The 20562-nt window shown below is 40.1% G+C and overlaps 1 protein-coding gene across 1 annotated transcript in view; it reads right to left on the bottom strand.

Annotated features, from left to right (window-relative positions):
• Positions 1–20562, bottom strand: part of Synpr (synaptoporin) — a 161676-nt gene that overhangs the window by 80206 nt on the left and 60908 nt on the right. The window lies entirely within an intron of this gene.

Below are 20562 nucleotides of genomic sequence, written 5' to 3'. Positions count from 1 at the left end.
GCACTTAACCAAATTGTGTTGTCCTTGAATGACTGTGCTGTCCTTGAACAACACAGACCAGGATACTTAAAGTCCAAACTCTTTAAGTAAGTTTTCTTCCCATTAGTGATAAGTGACTCAGTCCTTGGAGTAGCTGGCTATTTTCCAAGGCTCTAATAGCTATGTACATACTCTCACTTTTATTAATGCACCTGAGGAATTGCATGCATGTCTTCTAGGGAAGGACTCACTTCCCATTCAAGAGATGAGCATATTTTATTTATTTGTTTGTTTGTTTGTTTGTGGGTTATGGGGCTTGAACCCAGGGCCTGGGCACTGTCGCTGAGCTTTTCTGTTCAAGGCTAGAGCTCTACCACTTTGAGCCACAGCTCCACTTCTAGTTTTCTGGTGGTTAATTGGAGATAAGAGTCTCAGAGACTTTCCTATCCAGGCTGGCTTGGACCCACAATCATCAGATCTTAGCCTCCTGAGTAGCTAGGATCACAGGCTTGAGCCACCAGCACCCATCTTACATGGCCACTGTAGAATAACTAGATTAGTAACTGTGAGTAGGTGCTGAAAGCATGCAATAGGTGGTTGAGTCAAATCATGTCTATAACAATGCCTAGATTGAAGTCACTTGTAGTTTTTCTTCTCCTTGGGCTGCATCATTTCCGGTAGTTTTTAAAAACCCAGCCTTTCAGGTTTTCATTTCATGACATTTTACTTCTCTACATTCTTCCAATAAATCCATTTTCTGCCTTATTATCTGGAGGCAATCCTGTTCATTGTACCTCTTAGACTCCTAGAGACACACGGTCTGTCTCTATTCATCCTCATTCCTAGACCCTTCAGAATAGATAGGAGTGCCTAAAAAAGTCAATTTCCATTTGCATTTGCTTGCTGAATTTTTTTTCTTTCCCAAAGGGCTCATTCCTAAATTGCTTTGAAATTCTCCTATTCCTTTGAAGCTCCAGAATCTCTTAAATATTGCCAAACTCTTTCAAATACTTTGATTGAGAACTTGTATAATAGGAAATAATGAACTTTGGCAGTGATAGACAGAGCCACATAATCTTTTGTTGACTGCCATCCCTGAGGTCTTCAATAAACATTTATTGTGGCCATACCATACCTTCTCCTAGATACTAGAAATAATAGATATTTTTAAAAAGATTAGGACAAAATGGTGTTCCCAAGAGAGCCTGCAGACTGATAAGGGGAAATAAGACACACAGAAATCTCTGTAATTCCAGAGAGACTGCAGTAAGTGTTCTAATTGTGGTACAGGTCAAGTGCAATGGGAGAACAAAGGAGAAGAGATTAATTCAATGCTGGAAGGATTGAGAAAGATTTCAGGAGAGAAGATGAAACTTAAAGCAGACTAATCCTCCTGTAAGTGCCCTGTGACCAATTATCTCCAGGAAATGGAGTTTGCAATATTAACCCTAACCTGTAAAAGACAGTTTATTTCCTTAGTAGTATAGTTTCCAAGGGTTTTGCCTTCTTGGGCAGTGGGCTAAATTGCTTAGGACATGAGGATGCTCACACTTGCTAGCTGTCATGCCTGACGTGTCTGGAACCGTGTGTTTGCTCTTTTTCTTTTTTTCTTTTTTGGGGTTGAACTCAGAGCATAGGTGCTGTGTCTGAGTTCTTTTCTTTTTCCCTTCCTTCCTTCCTTCCTTCCTTCCTTCCTTCCTTCCTTCCTTCCTTCCTTCCTTCCTTCCTTCCTTCCTTCCTTCCTTCCTTCCTTCCTTCCTTCCTTCCTTCCTTCCTTCCTTCCTTCCTTCCTTTCTTTCTGCTGGCAGTCTATTAATTGAGCCACAGCTCTACTTCCAGCTTTTTTTTTTTGTCTGTCATGGGCCTTGAACTCTGGGCCTCAGCGCTGTCCCTCAGCTCTTCAGATCAAGGCCAGCCCTCTACCACTTGAGCTACAGCACCACTTCCGGTTTTCTGGTGGTTTATTGGAGATAAGAGTTTCCCAGACTTTCCTGCCCGGGCTGGCTTTGAACTGAGATCCTCGGATCTCAGCCTCCTGAGTAGCTAGGATTACAGGCCCACTTAATTGAAGATAAGAGTCTCAAGGACTTACGTTTTCAGATTGGGTTAGAGCCATATTCCTCAGATCTCAGACACCTGAGTAGGTAGTATTACAGAGCCACCAGCATCGGGCTGTTTACACTTTTTTGACTGTCACTGGGATTTAGCAATTAGTAATCATGGCCTAGATTGAAGCCAACATGTTCCTTAGTTGTCCCTAAGTAGGGTTGAAAATTTAACTACCAGTTCCAATCAGCTACTTGAATTTATCATTTCCAAACAGAGACAAAAGGAACAAAAGCTTGTAGCTTGCTCTCAGCTGCCTTGAAAATAGATACTTTTTCCATGTTCTTCTTTTATTTCCATGCCTTCCTTCCTCTGCCCACACACTCAGCAAACTTTCTTCTTCAATTTAGCAGAGAAAGAGATGCTCTGAATTAATCTGGGCTGGACAATCATTCAGACAGACTAGGCTTGAAGACTTATGATTGCTCCTAGCTGTCCTTGCAATAGCTTGGGAAGTTTTCCTTTCATGCTGGTAAACTCTATGACATTTGACGGAACATTATTGTGAAACACAAAAACACTGAGTGCCTAGGTGACAATGAATTCATTTATCTAGCCGGAGAACAGATAATTGAAAATGAGAGAGCCATTTACAAAAAAAAAGTTTTGATTTTTCAAAGAAGAGAGTTTGATTTGATAAAATAATCTGTCCAGTACCCTCTTCTACCTGCCCACAAAATTCTTATTAGGGATGATGTTTGAATTAGTCTTCCATGGGAAAAAAATAAACAAACAAAGGGAAAGAACAGAAGGCCACTGTTCAGAGAAAGTCATTTTCAGTCACTGTGCTGTTAAAGCTAGTCTGCCTATGAAGACAGTAGGAAAATAGGTTCTTTGAGAATGACATAATGTTTCTGGGGAAGTCAGTGGACAAGGAAGGGAGGGAGTTCTAAGGCTACTCTCATTTCTCCAACACAATTTTCAAAGCAGCGTAGTTGGTTTCTGGCTAGTAGCTTTAGGAACTGTAAGACAATACCTTTCCATTGTTTTAAGCCAGTTGGTTGGTGGCTCTTGGCCTGTGTTGCTGTGGGAAATAAATGTGTTTTTCTGAAGACCATCTTGAACTATGATCTGTTGATGCCTGTGACATGATCATCCAGTTTCATGGTCCATTGTCTACCTTCATATTCCTGTCCATACATTAAAGCATGAGGCTTCTTAGCATTTCAGTATTTGCTTTCTCTCCTACATCAGTATTTTCTCCCTGGATTTGCCAGGACCAGAACTGAGGATTCTGCTCCCACTTAAAATCCATACTTCATGCAAAGCAACTCAAATAGAAAACTCCTCCAGAGAGCCTGGGTGAGAAGATGACCTTCTCACCTAGAAACTGTGAAACTCTCTGCTTTGCCATTTAACTAGTGGGCTTTATGACTGAATTCTCTTCACAGTATTATCACTCTGGAAAAGGTGGAGGGGTGGGCATGACTGTCTTTCATTCTTTTATTTTTTATTTTTTTCTTTAGAAAAAAAATAGACTCTGGATCAAGAGCCTCAGTTCACAGTCTCGCCCTTACTCCATACCTTCCAAACCCGAATCCTCATTGAAACACATTGCTGTGAGATCATTTGTGTCAGGAAGATTGGAGACACGTGCCAAAAGGACATTGCAATGCCAGTTACAATGACTTGAATGCATGCTCTGCTACTCCTGCACCCTTGCAATTCAAGGGTGGTCATTGCAGCAACTCTAGTAACCATCCTCTGAGGTAGCTACCCGTAATCCTTAGTATACAGAAGTGAAGTCAGACAGAAATCAGTTTGGAGACTCTGGGGACCTCCTTATCTCCTCCAGGTTGCAATTGTTATCCCAGGACTGACAGGTTATGCTAGCCTATGGAGATGCAGAAAGGCAGAGTGGGTTACATAGTTTGTAGGCCTAATGAAAAAAAATGAAAATATTGTATTGAGGACTTTGTTCCAAAAGCAAGAGTAATGTTTCTTTCTTTCTTCCTTCCTTCCTTCCTTCTCCTTCCTTCCTTCCTTCCTTTCTTTCTTCCTTCCTTCCTTCCTTTCCTTCCTTTCCTTCCTTCCTTCCTTCCTTCCTTCCTTCCTTCCTTCCTTCCTTCCTTCCTTCCTTCCTTCCTTCCTTCCTTCCTTCCTTCCTTCTCTCTCTCTTTCTCTCTCTCTTTCTTTCTTTCTCTCTTTCTTTTTTCTTTCTTTCTTTCTTCTTTCTTTCTTTCTTTTTTCTTTCTTTCTGGTTTCTTTATCTCCTTCCCTACCTCTATATCTCTTGGGATATTTTAATATGCAGTATAATGTCTCCCTACTATGGCCATGAGGACATTCACTAGTCTGCATAGGTGTAAGAGGTACAGAGATGGGGACAATGGCCCTAAAACTTTGCTCAAGTGCCCTCCCCGATGAGTGGTCATGATAGATAATTAAGTAAGATATCTCCCCTTCCCATATTGTGACTCTAATGCTATTGAACACTCCTCATTCAGACTGCTGGACACCTGTATACAAACTTTGTCTCAGACTCGTATGTCAGACAGAAGATTCAAAGATTTCTGTGTCCATAGAGCTGGCAGGCCTCTTAATTTATGTACCTGGAGGAAATTGACTTCCCAAACCCAATTCCTCAAGTTGAAATCCTCACTTAATTCTTTTGTAATTACTATTTCCACAAGTCATCTACTAATCCATTCTAATTTGACATTTCTTTTCTATTTCTCCTGCTTGGTGAAGCATCCACAAGCTGTGGATTGCATTTACAGTTCTGCTGGAATTTGCAAATCTTTTCTGACTCTTCAGATTGCCCTGTCCTCTTCTAGGATCATTTGAGTTCTGTAGTGTAAAGTGGAGAAACCACAGCTCCTTTGTGAATATCATTTAGTTCAACATACATTTTGTACTTTTGTGGATGGATCATTCTAACTGAAGATAGAGGTAAGTAGGAGGTTATGAGGATCTTCAATCCAGCTTTGTCATTAAGTTGCAATTGTGGTTTCTGCTTAGGAGTCAGACTTGGTACATCAGCTGTCCTACCAACTATTAGAAGGAGTAATGATTATATCTCATCTCCAGATAGGCAGCATATAAGTAAAAGAAAAAAATTGTGTGATTCAGCTTTAGAAGCAAATCCTATCCATTGTTCGTCCTGTTGCTACCAATGAGAAAAAAGGGTTAGAAAGACAATATAGGGCTGAGTTTGTGCAAGTAAAGTTTATGTTAGTTGGCAAAGATGGTCCCTTGTGAGAGTTTTATAAGTGTGCAATTGTGGACTCCATTTTCCTACATATACAAAGTAAAAGTTAACCTTTCATAACTAAGCTAGGAAGTAAGTAGGCATGAATAAGACCAGAGGACTAGGGACTGCATTGCTTGTGTGTGTGTGTGTGTGGGGGGGGGGGGTTATGGTTTTGGTTTTTGTTGTTTTTTTGTTTGGCCAGTTATCAGGACCACTCCAGAGTATCCTAGAATTGTAACATCAATGGAACTTAGAGCATGCACTGTGGAGATGTGCCTCTTTCTGGTCATTTAACTCTGGAAAAGACTCCCACATCTCAAGGTGTTGGGTCTAAAGAAAATTCCACGGAGAAATGAAGCTGGAGATTGCTGCATATTATATGATTTTTAGTAATAACACTGCATAGTCACCTACGAAAGGCTTGAGTGTAGACTCAAAAAATACACCTGTTTAACTTTGATTAATTCAATATTCCCTCAAGTTTATTTGACTCCAAATTAAGGTTGCATAACAGCCATTTACATTCTGAGAGACACACTTTGGTTTAAAATGAGATGTTAATGATGAAGGGAGAGCAAGAGGAAAACTTACTTCAGAAATTGCTGAGAGAAACAGAGAGAGAGAGGGAGAATAAATAGGAAGATAAGTGATATTTTTCTGTAGTTATCTTCCAACTGGAATTTTCTTAAAATTAGATATTAGCATGTGGTAAAGGAGGAACTTCTGACCCACTGAGAAAGACTCATTCCTCCATGCATTATTTAATATCACAACATCCCCTCTGGAATATTCTGGTGGATGCTGTAACTCAAGACAAAGACTTTTGATAAAATTAAGTAGGATATTAGCGTTGAAGTACATTGGGAAGACAAAGTCCACATTAAATCTCAAATACCAAGTTTAGAAAAGTGATACCGAAGTCGTGCACTTGACACACGGGGATGCCATGCTGCAAGGAGCAGGGTGAAGTTATGTAAAGGACGTTTAGTATCTGGGGTTTCTGGCTTCCACCAGCAGCGGAAGTGGGCAGGGAGCCTTATATACTTGACCATCAGGAAATGACCTTTCCAGGAAATGTTTCCACTTTGGGACAGAGGGAAAACTTCCCTTTCTTCCCCCTTGGGTTGGATTCCTAATAGTCCTAAGAGCAGATTTATTTGGATTCCTGGGGCTGATGGGTGGGGACTTTGGCAAAGCAATGCTACCATCTTCCAGGTTTTCCTCAAGCACCAGCATCCCTTTAATGCAAATCTAGGGCCAATACTGACTGCTGCCTGAGTGTTCTCAGTGACAGGAAATGGTCTCCTGGATATTTTCTTTATGGAAAGAGAAGGAAGGATTTGAGGTGAGTAATTTGGATGCAGAGATGTATCTATACTTCTCTCCACGAGGATGTGGATACAACCACCACAAATGCTTTTGGGATAATAGCAGGCTAAGAAGGACTATGTGTGGGACTTGCCATAAGTGCTTTCCAGAAAAGCCCAGGCACACATGCCTTTTGTCAGATCTAATTCCAGAATTATTCTCTGCACTGTTTTCTAACCATCTCTTCCGTCTGGATTGTCTTGGATTCCAGTTCTGTGTATTGAAATCTGACCCATATTTTGAGGCCCTGTGTGACATTCTTGCCCCCGACTCCCCATACATTGTAGAGATTGAACTCAGAGCCTAGGCATTGTCCCTGAGCTTTTTGCTTAAAGGCTAGAGCTCTACACTTTGAGCCCCAGCTCCACTTCAGGTTTTCTGGTGGTTAATTGGAGGTAAGAGTCTCATGGACTTTCCTGCCCACATTTTTGTTTTGTTTTGTTTTGGTCAGTCGTAGGGCTTGAACTCTGGGTCTGGGTGTTGTCTCTCAGCTCTTCAGCTCAAGGCTAGCTCTTTACCACTCGAGCCACAGCATCACTTCAGTTTTCTGGTGGTTTATTGGAGATGGGAGTCTCACGGACTTTTCCTGCCCAGGCTGGCTTTGAACCACGATCCTCAGATCTCAGCATCCTGAGTAGTTACGAATACAGGCATGAACCACTAGTGCCTGGCCTCAGATTTGGTTTTGATCTCAGTGACCTGAGTAACTAGGATTACAGGGATGAACCACCAGCACTGAAAAATGTCTCCATCTCTGAGAAGAATTACCAAATTGTCTCTAGGTGAACAACCATTGCTCTTCCCTGATCTGTCTGGATCTTTCTTACAGCATTTTTTCACACTTTGATTTTTCCTAGTGTGGTGATTACAGCTCTATGAGGTTCCCTTGGGGAGCCCTGTGACGATGAGATAAGACTCTACATCATGCTGACACCTCGCTCCCATGACCCTCAGCACACAGCTAATGTCTAGTAGATGTCAGTGGAATTGCACCAAAACATTTGTAAATGACTGCAATTGGAGGCAGGCAAAGTGACCACTAAGCATTCTGATTTCAACGACTGGATGCCCTTCTTGTGGCTGGCTTTCCATACCTGTGATTCTCAAACACTCATCCTTCTCTTACTCTCCCCAAACCATGCCACATCTGCGTTCTTCTTCCGCTTCTATTGACTTAATGCTTGTCTTTAAATGGGTTCTCCTTTGTTTTTCTTTTTACCCTAACTTATTTTAAAAGTAGACCATATATTTGTACTGTAAACAGAGCTCTCTTGTAGAGAGCCCTTAGTAGAAGACGAACACATTCCATAATGTAATGAGACTAATACATTACTGAATTCATTCATTGAGCAAATATTTACTGAACATCTTCCATGTACCAAGCACTGTGCTAGATGCTAGAGAATCTAACAAAAAGAAGGAGGGGAAGGAGGAGGAGGAAGAAGAACAGGAGGAGGAAGAGGACATGAGCCCACTATTTTGATGTTTGTATTCTATGGGGGAAATCAGAAAATGAACAGATAAATAATAACTATGATGGAAATCAGCATGAAGCAAGGCACAATGAAGCAGACAGAGAGTAATCAAGGTGCTACTTAGAGAAGTCAAGGACTCTCCAAGGAGGTTAAAGAACATGAAAAACATATTATGTAACCATGTGCAAACAAAGGCTCAGGGGCCCAGGAAACAGCAGATATGGAGAGCTTGGGAAGAAAATCTCATTTTCAGAATCTCAGGACCCAGGGGGAGGCCGGCATGCAGAAATATACCGAGTGAGGGAGTGAGGGAGGAACACGGGGAAATGAGGAGCAGGCACAGCAAAAATGAGAGCATAGTAGATCTCATGGGCTAACACCATGGCTCTGAATTGAATTCTAAAATGGAAATGGGCTTTGGGTAAACACTCTACAGCATCATCCCATTTACTCAGCTCTAGAAGTTTCATGTGTAGAGGTGTGATTATTGTCCTTTAATAAAATACAAGAATATTGAAACTTACAGAGATTAAGAACTATGTCCTTTGTCTACCCGGATCTACTACCACCTTCTCCACTCTGTGCTGTTCCTGAGAAGCGGCCTGCTTTAGACTCAAGGGTCTCTCTAGTCCTCTAATTTCTGGTGCTTTTGGCCAATTGAAGGTACACGCAGGAGGTCTTGAGTTGGCCAAAGAGTAGTGCCAGTCTCTAAGGGCACATATCTCATTTTTTTTTTTGCAATTTTTATTGTCATTATTAAGTAGTTGTACAAAGGAGTTACAATTCTATAAGTCAGCACAAAGCTACTTGGTCAATGCCATACATTCTTTTCCCTCCTCCTGTCCCGACCCACAAGTTACATAGTTCATTTTCCACATAGTGTATATTGAATACTATAACTGCATTCGCTCACTCACCCTCCTTTCTTCCATGTATATGCCCCTCTTTTTTGCTCCCCCAGAACACATTTGAGATTTCCTTATACTATCTATACTTTTGTAGATCTTTCTCAAATTATCTTCAAACCAGCCAATTTGAGTGTGTCATATGACCTCTGCAGGGGCTTTGTCTAACTTTATTTCAGGTTTGAAACTCAAATTCAGACTTGTCTGGTCCAAGGTGAATTTCCTGAATTACTTTGTATGCTGTTAGCAGAATACTGACTGCATTTCACTTCATTAGGGTTCAAAGAAATGCTATTCTTCCTCTTCTTCTTTGTGCTCTTCCTCCATCCTCTCTCTCCTCTTTTTTGCTCAAGGTTAGCACTCTACCACTTGAGACACAGCTCTCCTTCTGGCTTTTTTTGGTGATTAATTGTAAATAAGAGTCTCGTAGCCTTTACTGCCCAGGCTGGCTTCAAATAGCAATCCTCAGCTCTCAGCCTCCTGAGTAGCTAGGATTACAGGCATGAGTCACTGGTGCTCAGCTATGTGATATCATACTTGGTCCTTCCCCTCCCTACCTGTGTAACTTGTGCCTCAGTGTCCTCACCTGAAAAATGAAGACAATATTGCCACACAGACTTAGTATCTGTAATGTTGCCAAAATAATTTCTGAGATACACATAGCACATACTCAGTCAATAAACTAATAATAACAATATTCTCATAATGAAAATAGCACTGGGATCTACACACTCAGGAACTTTTCTGGAGATGAGGTTTTAAAAAACGGCTCTCAAAGTTTGGGGTCACTTACTGAGATCATTTATTATGTTTTTAAAATCACTCAACCCAGATTCTACTTGAGTAGTGATGAACTGATGGCAGAAATCTGCATCAGTGTTGACTTAAGGGGTCCAGCAGGCTGTGGAAACGGGGGCAGGGAGAAGCCGATTCAGTTAGAATCTGGAAGTTCTTCTATGTGTTGCCCTCTTCTCAGGCAGGTAGTGTATGCATCTCCTTCCTTCTGGCTCTTCAATTGTTTGATTTTCTTCCCTTTAGCTGACAAAGAGACTTGAAACAAATGAACAAGAGTGTGCAAAGATCTAGCCATTACCTACCAAACCAATGATCTATGAAAGGCAGAGTGGGCATTTTATAAATCCAGTTGTGATTCCCTGTACTTCAGATAAATTAGCACTTGGGCAGGTAGACCAAGTAGAGAAGATGGGAACAAATCATGGTTTTGTCATCAGTTGTGACTTGGATTTAAATTCTGCCCTCACCTCTCACTACACAGAAAGTCACTTGCTGCCTGTTAACTTGACAATAATGGTAATATTGCGACGGTTACTCTGATTGATGAGGTTGGGTCATGATGGACAAATAGGCCACTGGGGTATAAATTGAACAAGTGTCCTGGGTTTTTGGACAATCTAATTGAAACACCTGCGGCTGAAGAATTCCACTTCTAACACCACAATTTAGTCTTCTTCTTGAAGTATTTCTGCTGCAGTTTTCATTTTCAAATAGGAAAAGTGCCTAATAGCTAATAATAGGGAAATGGGAGGTAAGGAATTTATGGGTTTATTTGTTACACAGAAAGCTACATAGTAAAATTATGTGTTGAAAAGATAGTAATGAATGCTGGGTGTCCATGACTCACATCTGTAATCCTAGCTATTCAGGAGGCGGAAATATAACGATCATGTTTCAAAACCATCCTGGGCTAGCCCATGAAACTCTCATCTCCAATTAACCACCAAAAAAGCCAGAAGTGGAGCTGTAGCTCACGTGGCAGAGTGTAGCATTGAGCAAAATGCTCAAGGACACTGCATTGGCCTTGAGTTCAAGCCCCAGGACTGGCATACATATAAAAATGACATTTATGATATAGGAACATGTTTGTAATATATCCAATGGAAAATATAAGTTAAAATAGAAATGTTTTACTCCACATTTGAAGATATTTAATTTAGAGGTGTATACACACGTTTATATTTTATACACCAAAGTGTAAGAAGTGGATATTTCAGAGTGTTACAATTTAGGAGAAGTATCTTTTATTTTTGTATCAGAGTTTTCATAACCTTTTTCATTTCATTCTCCTATTCCCATGGGAGAGTAGCTCTCTTTATTATATGTATCTTTGTCATCTCTGCTCTGCTCCTGTTACATTCTATAGACTTGTTTCTTGCCTGATTATCTAGAAATGTCTCTCTTCTATGATTATTGCAAGGCATACATTCTGCACAAAATTAGTGCTTAGTACAGACCATACATTCTGTGCAAAACTTGAGTTCCCCCAGTATTTACTGCAGACATAGCCCCCAACTTATTTTAGCAAGAAAAAAAAAAAACCTAAGCACACAAACACCAAAATTAAAGCAAAAGCAAAAAAAACCCCAAATCTAAACAACAACACAAAAGAAGTATGAGTTCTGTACCTTGGAATGTATTTTCCCCATAATTATTTCTGATCATTCACCTTTGAAGGAACATACTGCAATTGAAATGAAACAAATCAACCCAAACATTTTTGAGAAAGCCAAGTTATTCAGACAAAGAATGATCAGCATAGCCAGAAATATGAATCCACAAGGAAATAAAATGCCATTATTTTAACTCATTAACAGTCAACTAGGACCTGTGCAGAAGAGAACTGAAGGGAAGAAGAAAACCAAAAGGTGAGTAAACAGCTCTATTGCTCTGAAAGGGGTTCTACTAGCATTTGTTCTACATTTGTGTGGTGATCTACTCTGCTGTCAGCTTGACTTCTCCCACATGTGTGAATTGTTCCATACAAAGTTCCCTCAGGGGCAGAACTCTGCAGTGTATTGATTGTCGATACTAACCTTACCTAATTCTGCTACTGCCCTGTTACAATCATTGAGACTGACCTACTGATCTAGATGTCCTAAGACATTACGAATGAGCTTACGGGCTCTGTGGTTGGTTAGCCTTTCAGTTGTTAGATGACTCTGAATTGTCTGTTTGTCCAATTGTGATAATAATTACTTCCTCAGAGGGTTATTGTGAGGGCTAGCTGAGGTCGCATATGTGAAACACAATAGTACCACACACCCGCAGTGTGAGTGACCACAACGCTGGTCAATATGTGTTCACTGAGTTTTCTGCCACATCTGCCACCACAATGATTCTATGAGTAAACACTAGTATCTCTCATTACACAGTAAAGGAAATAGACAAGAGTTGAGATTGGTTCTAAGTTTGTCTGTCTGGGCTTCCAATTCTCTTGTCTTTTCTAATATCCACAGTTCGTGGAGCTCTTGATTCTTCTGTTTGGTTTGTAAAGCATCTAGGTATAGAAATCTCATAAATCTATTCAATAATTCAGTCCATATTACATGAAGATAGATCATCCTCCAGCCTTCAAATTGTGTTCCCTTTGTGTAAGAATGTATAATCCTCTCCAAATTGGGTCTTGCTTTCATAAACAGATTTTTCACACGACAGGTTAAATGACATCCCCTATACAACATTAGTCAAAAGTTTCATGAATATATATTACAATTTTAGATAAAGAGAGAGAACATTCTAATACATTAGGGATTCTAATGAAAACATGAACCACATGTAAAACAAGAAACGAGTTGCTTTCTAACACTTTGCAAAAGGAAATGCATACCAAATTGATATTTAGAAAGAAAGAGCTGACAGAAGACAGGTAGAAATGACTTAGATGCAGATTCTTCACTGCTTTTGGAACTTGGTGCTAAACAGACAAATTGTATAATGGAATTTACTGAGGGAAGGAAAGGCCATGCTCTTTTGGTTTCAAGCAGACAGGTTTGAGTCTAGGCTCTTCTATCCCTTAGCTACTTGATAGCTTAATTTTCCCAATAAATGTGAGTCATCTCCTATCTTGCAAGATTGTCAAGACAATAAAATGTCAGCACTTTCTAGATAGTCAATAAGCACTGATGTCCTTTCTTCTTTTCTTTAGAGTTTCCCTTCTAATTTATCATGAAAACAGAGTATTATTTCCAGAAGCACATTCTGCTTTGCCCCCCGCATACATAGCAGATTCTGTTTAATCATGTAGCATCCCCTCCAAACGTAGGCAAATCGAACTCATTTCACACAGAAAGCTAAGTTCAGAAAGGTTAAAGAACAAGATGTGGCAAAGGGAAGTACTAAGCGTCTGTCTCGGATTTCCTGATAATGCTTCAGTCACCAGAGTCTCGCCACCACCCGAACAAGATGTGGCAAAGGGAAGTACTAAGCGTCTGTCTCGGATTTCCTGATAATGCTTCAGTCACCAGAGTCTCGCCACCACCCAAGGATCATTTTCTGGAATATGAGAGGCAAAAGAGAAGAGAGTGGGGTGCTACAGAGCTGACCAGACACACTGAAGATCTTGCCATAGGACTCCCAGAAGGCCATGCTTTTAAGATGGAGGTCTTGATCCTGACTTTCTGATCCAAGGCTACAGATCATCACTGACCAGTCACAAGAACCCCCTGGACATTCTTTAGAATCCTTCAAGAAGTCAGCTGGCATTTTCAAACCATATCAAGCAGAAAGAAGAACAATCCTGTCAGTGTTAGTTGTCCAAGATGAGCAAAGACTAGGAGGAGGGTCCCTTGTATACGACATCCTTTCTTAATAAACCAAGACAGGCAGTGCAATTTAATCCAACCTTCTATGTGTCTTAAATTTTTAATAGCCAGGACTTTGAATGAGTAAATCTAAGTTCAGGGATTCTTCTTGAAATCAGAAAAAAAGCAGTTTGTCTTTTAAAACTATCATGACTATGTATTAAAGATAGTGAATGTTGTATTGTTTATATTGATATAATTAATTGTTAGGGTATTGATTGGAAAACAACTAATTTTCACCTGTAGGGGATTGATTATGTTATGACTAGTCTGTGCAAGAGAGAGCCTAATGGTTAAGAATATAAATAACACACAATTTAATGTTTACAGGGTACTTCATTTAAGATCTAGGCTAGAAAGCATTATGTTCAGGTTTTGGTATATGAAGAATAATATGCATATAGATTGTATACACACACACACCAAGTTTAGAAAGTGATAGATATTTCTATCTATGTGCTTTTTTGAATATCCCAAATCTCAACAAGGAATTTGGAGGTTTGATAATTTAAAAAACAACAGTGATTTAAAAAAAAAAATCTTAAAAACTCTGATAGTTCAAAACACTTATTATTGCCTTACCCTTTCATATTCTTTTTTCTCCAGGCTAAAAAATAATGTGCCAATAGGCCTCCATTTTTATTAACAGACAAAGGGAAAGAACTCAGTGATACTTTGATTTTTCCATTTAAGTAAAGACTGTTTTCGTTATTCATAAACAGCTGACAAGGGGAGAGAAAAGAATAAAAGAAGCTGATCAGAGTGACACCAGGCTTCAAAATAAAAATGAAAACAATGCCACTTAACACTGGGACAGCGCCCGGAGTCTTCAAAGCCATCTCAGATATTATTTAATTAAGGAAAGCAAGGAAGACAATGACAAGAGTGAGAGATTTAATTTAAGACGCTTGAGGGGGCATTCTGATCATCCAAAGACAGAACAGCAGAGGGTCATAATGTGAACAGACAAATAAATTCAGTGTAACATGGATGTTCATAATCTCAGAGGGATTTTGAGGACTGAAAGCTAAAGGTGTCCATTGCAAAGACAGGAAGGCAGAAAAGAAGGATGAAACTGGCAGAGATGGAGAAAGAAAGTTCCAGATAATTTAACAAAACAGTGTTTTTGTATTTCATTTTTGTCTTTTTCCCCTTGTTTTGTCTTTACTATCTTTCAGATGATAAGCACAGTGCATCTTGGGCAGTGTTACCCCTTTCATCATTCTCTCTCTCTCTCCCAATCCCACCTATCACTTCAATTTTTGTATTTTATTTTCTATTACCATAATTTAATTGTATCAAGTGATTTCATTGCGGTATTTACGTATGTGCAAGAGGTGATATCTGTACTCTGTGTATTTGCTAAGCCCTGTCCCTCAACCACCCTCCTTTTTAGTGGTTTTTAATTGTGCTATTCTCACATATGTGTGCATGCACATATATTTATATGAAATATAATACAGTATGTAATATAGTCTATTATAAATATAATGTCACAATTCTCTCCACCATCCTTTCCTTTCCTCTCTCCTTACTGGTTTCCCTCCCCTCACATTCCCCCTTTTACAATCGGTCATCTTATTATTAAAACTATTTTGTTTCTAGAACCCTACACATTGATCCTCTGGGCCATGTTTTGTAAGTATGAGACTATATATAGGATGCACATAATACTGATAACCAGAAACACTGGGCAGAATTCCTGACAATGGCTACCTCCCTAACCAGGAGGGAGGCCGCATGAACATCATCACAGGTATACTTGGGGCAAGCCCTTCAGTACTGCCAAGGGTCCAATATAAACCCACTGCAAACACAAGCAATCCACAGGTTATCCACAGGGCAAATCTAGGCCTAAGAGTAGATAGTTATTTGCCAGAAGCTCAGATAAAAAAAGCTAAAACAAAAAGTATGAATTTCAGAACCTGAAGTCCCCCATCAATTCTTTTTAATATTAGTCTACTTTTACGCATCATTACTTTCCAAATGGCCTAATGCTGAAATACGTATTAATTATCTCAGTTTTAGTAAGATGAATGATATAGTCCCCTGAAATTCTTCCCAGGGTAAAGAGAGGGATGGCATTTGGAATGGGCTTTAAAAGATGCAAAGGCAACTTGTCTGTGTCTCTGTGACAGAAGGGAATTCCTGAGAGTGGCGACAGCCAACAGCCAGAGATCTGAAAACCCAAACAAGAACTTCTGCTTGGTTCCAATTGGTGCCGTCGGGTGAGATTTCTGAGAGTTCCTCCATTTTCATAACCTCGCGTGGAGTCTCCCTAAGCAGTTTTAAAGTTGCGCAGTGATGTGTTACCATCCAGAAAACAGGCATTTTAACATCTGCTCTCCCTTTCCTCCCCTCCAACAACAACAACAACACAAACAAACAAACAAACAAACAAACTCCAGTCAGATGTGTAATAAAACCACAGCTGCCAATTACCAAGAATGAGCTTTCAGGTTTATAGTGAATCACACATGTAAAGAACCAGGTAAGTTCACTGCAGGAAACACAGCTGTGTCCTTAGACCCTCCCTGCATGCCTTATTGTATATTTTAATTCTTTGTTGACTTTAAAAAAAAACCACCAGAATTTGACGTTCAGATTCTGAGCTCACTGCTTGGGCTATTGCATTTCTACTATTTGACTTGAATCAGCTGTGGAAGCAGGGAGGTGGCCATCTTGTACTCAGCACCAGGGTGTATTCGAAGCATTTCCAGCAGCATTTATGAATTAATTATAAAGAGCTTAATTTTAGCAAGGTGCCCTGCTGGGCCTTCAAGGGCTCCTCACTTGTCATAATCATAGTTTATATCCTTTCTTTCCTCCCCTTTATCACATTTTTTTTCTCTATATTTTCTCCTTCCTCCCTACCTCCTTAACCATTAGAGTTCTTTCACATCATGGACCACTGGGGACAATATCCACTCAGGTCTTCTCTTTGCTTTCCTGCTCAGCTCCCACCTGCTCTGCCTCTCTTCCCCACATCATTATTGTATGGGATTGTTTCTTACCTAGCTATTTACATAATGTGAAACACCAGGACACCAGAAAAGCTCAAACTTGGTAACTGGCAGCCACATATCATTGGAAGCCTGAGTGTTTGAGTGCGAGAGGGAATAAAGCATCGATACCTCTGAGGAGTCAGCTATTTTTGTCATTTGTTTGAAGCAAAATAGTACGAAAAAGTAAGACACACACACACACACGCACACACGCACACACACACACACACACACAAATCACATTCACAAACAACTGGAAATGAATCCTGTAGGCTGCATGCTGGTTTTTGCTTTGTTTCTGTTTTATAAGTGGTGGGGCTTGAACTCCATGCCTGACTAATGTCCCTGAGCTTTTTTCACTCAAAGCTAGTGCTCTACCACTTTGAGCCACAGCACAACTTCTGATTTTCTGTTGATTAATTGGAGATAAGAGTCTCCCAGATGTTCCTGCCCGGACTGGCTTCGAATGGTGATACCCAGATCTCAGCCTCCTGAGTAGCTAGGATTACAGGTGTGAGTTACCAGGGCCCAGCTGGTTGCATGGTTTTATATGGTTGGATGTACCACATCTGTCTCCTCAATTTATTACCACCAAATGAAACAGTTCAGGGAGCCAAGTGCTTTCTAACTCTTTGTTTTTGGTTTGCAGGGCTGCTGTAATGAAGCACCATGCACTGGGTGGTTTCAACCAACAGCAATGTGTTCTGTCATAACTGTGGAGACCAGGTTTCAGGAATTCGCATATCATCAGGGTTTGTTCGTTCTAGAGACTGCAAGGGAGATTCTGTTCTGTGCTGCTCTCCTAGCTTCTCGGGTTTGCCAGCAATGTGTCATCATCTTGGCTTGTAGATGCATCTCTGCGCTCTTTCTTTCCTCTCCCCCTTCTCTCTCTCTCTCTCTCTTCACATCATATTTCACTGTATCTCTATATAGTCTCCATTTCTGCATCTTAGAATGATAATCAGCATTGGATTTAGGACCGCTGTAAATCTAGGATGATCATCTCGACAGCTTTAATTTATTGCATCTGCAAAGACTATTTCCAAATCAGGTTAAATATACAGACACTCAAACGTCTACTTATGGGATCAATATGCAAGCCATTACACCAGTGTTTGTTTGCTGTAGTTTCTCTAATGCGGCCAATGTTTGACTAAAAACAAAGTGACAAATGCATTTCCTTGTCTTTTCTAAGTTCCAGAGGCCACTCACACTCTATACTCTTGGCCCCTTCATTTATCTCAAAGTTCAAGTTCAGCAACATCTGATTAAGTCCTTTGACATTGCTTCCAACTTTACATTTCCTCTCACTCTGAACCTTCTACCTCCTTAAAAAAATTTTTTTCTGGTGCTAGTCCTGAGGCCTGAGCACTGTTCATGAGCTTTGTTGTTGTTGTTGTTCAAGGCTAGAACTCTACTATTTGAGCCATAGCACCACTCCCTGCCCTTTTCCCCTATTTTTTTTTTACAAGAAATTATCTTTAAGTAGTTGAAAAAGGAGTTGCCATTCAACAAAGCAGTTTATGAATACCAGTGTCTTGATCAATGGCACCCTTTTCAACATTCTCACTATTAATTGGAGATTAAAAGTCTCACAGGCTTTCCTGCCCTGGCTGGCTTCAAACACCAATCTTCAGATTTCAGCCTCTAGAGTTGATAGGTTTACAGGTGTTAACGATTAACCCCAGCCCTCATTCACTTTTGAGGACTTTTGGGATGGTTTTGGGTCCACCCAGATCATGTAGTTGTTTCCTCTATTTTAAGGTCATTCTATGAGCAACCTTAATTCTATTGTCAGTCTAAATTCTCTTTTGCCACATAAGGCAATGATGTATAGGTTCTAGGAATTAGAATATATAGGCTGCTCTTTTTTCTTGTTATGTTAAGGGTCTGGGGGAGGGATAAATATTATTTTGTTCCAAATCTGGAGTAAAAAGCCAGGGTTGCAGATGGTTAAATTCCTTAACACTTTGAGAAATCTACTGAAGTGAGAAGTTTAAGGTAGACACACAGAGACAGTGCCAAGGGGGGGGGGGGTGAGTGGACAGTATCCACCTTATCAGCATGCCTGGATCCAGCCATTGCTGATGTGATTCTATAAGTCAAGAAATTCCTCCTGTTTGTTAAAATAATATTGAATTAGGATTCTCTCACTTATATTTCAAAAAGTCTTTATTACATGAGCATGTCTGTGTATACGTGATCATATTTGTTCATATATCTCTAGAAGAATCTAGGAAGAATAGCAGAGGATAGAACTGAGGTGATACACAGGGCTAGCTCTCATTTTCACTTACTATATTTATACTGCTTGAATATTGTACAATAGGTATGTACTACTTTGATATTTCAAAGAGGAATAAACAAGAGACTAAGGCATAAAAATATAAGTTCTCTCCTGGCCTCAAGGTCTACCTTAAGCAATAGAAACTTCAAAAGTTTCTTTTTATTTGGTGCTTTTAAATAATACATGAGTCCACTCAAGAGCCAATAATTACAAGCTGCTTCTCAGGCTCTGATAACATGCTTTATCCTGGGAAAAAAAGCTATTTAGATGGGACCAGAGATGATGAAAGGCCTAGGCTCTGAGAGACAAACAAAAGACCTGCTGGTTCATCTTTGTAGACCTGACATCTCAATGTCCAGGTTCTCAAGGCAGCCTTAAAAGCCCAAGTGTGTCCTGCTTCCCTTTCTCTCCTCCTTGGACTATAAATACTCATATTATAGGGATCTGAGTTGAAAGAAAAGACACAAAAACAAATGCCTGCATTTCCCTTGACAAAACAAAGACATGAAAGCAGCCTAGAGTCCAACTGTGTTGAAACATAGGAAGGGTTTGTCCAAATGTCACAATTAAGAGCTCTAAAAATTCTTCCACTGGGCTCCCCACAGTGGGCTGTGTAGTATGATGAGTCTCAATGCAACTTCCTTCGAAGGGACCTCCGAGTACCCTGGGTTGTGGGCAGGAGCTTCAGGATCAACACTGACTGCTTGAGTTACGCAAGAACCTTAGGAACCACCCAGATTCCAGGCTCCACTTCCCAAGTGGAGAGTCAGGAGGTCAAGGGCTGAGCCCAGGAATGTGCACCACCCAGCATCACCCATCAACCACGCAAGAGACCACCCTTGCCAAATAAATGACTCATTCACTACTCACTCACATACTCTCTGTTGCACCTTTAAACTTTTGAACTTAAAGTCTGAAAAGCAGAACTATGGACTACTTGCATAGTCTCGGCTTCTACTCTTCTGCATCCCAGAGCACCGAGAAATGAGAGGGAATAGTATTTAAATGAGGACCTCTTATTGAACAGAAGTTTGAAGGATATACGTGAACTTCATATTGTATAACAAGGAGAATAAACAAAAGAAATTCACCATCCTAGAGTTTAGGGAGCAATAAATAACTTTTTAAAAGATGATAAATTCACCAGCGTGTAGGTAACTATTCAGATGTCAAGGAAAGAGAAAGAATCAAACTTCATTGATCAAACTTTTCTGGATTCATGGATTAAAAACTTCACAGTTTAGGAGCTCTGTATTTTATATGCTGAGATGCCCTCCCCCAGTAGCTCTTTTGTCCTTCATTTTTGGTTTTCATCCTTCTTTTGGAAGCCTGGTTCTTCAAATGACAGCCCTTCTTTCACCAGGCACTGAGAATGGGAGTCAAGTATTTTTGCCTATGGTTGAGTTCAACTTGACCCTCTTAAATACCAAAACAAGAAAGAAAGAAAGATGGAAAGAAAGAAAGAAAGAGAGAGAGAGAGAGAAAGAAAGAAAGAAAGAAAGAAAAGAAAGAAAGAAAGAAAGAAAGAAAGAGAGAAAGAAAGAAAGAAAGAAATAGAAAAGCAGAAAATTGTTTTAAAATGTCCCTAGATCTCTCCAATTAAAAGTGTCTGTTGAAACTAAAGAATAGAAAGAAACATCCTGCCA

This window comes from Dipodomys spectabilis, unplaced genomic scaffold (assembly GCF_019054845.1).
Source record: "Dipodomys spectabilis isolate Male_0828 unplaced genomic scaffold, ASM1905484v1 ptg000054l, whole genome shotgun sequence".
Classification (NCBI taxonomy): domain Eukaryota; kingdom Metazoa; phylum Chordata; class Mammalia; order Rodentia; family Heteromyidae; genus Dipodomys; species Dipodomys spectabilis.
The sequence above is the reverse complement of the archived record's forward strand: the minus strand, read 5'-3'. Positions and strand labels throughout refer to the sequence as shown.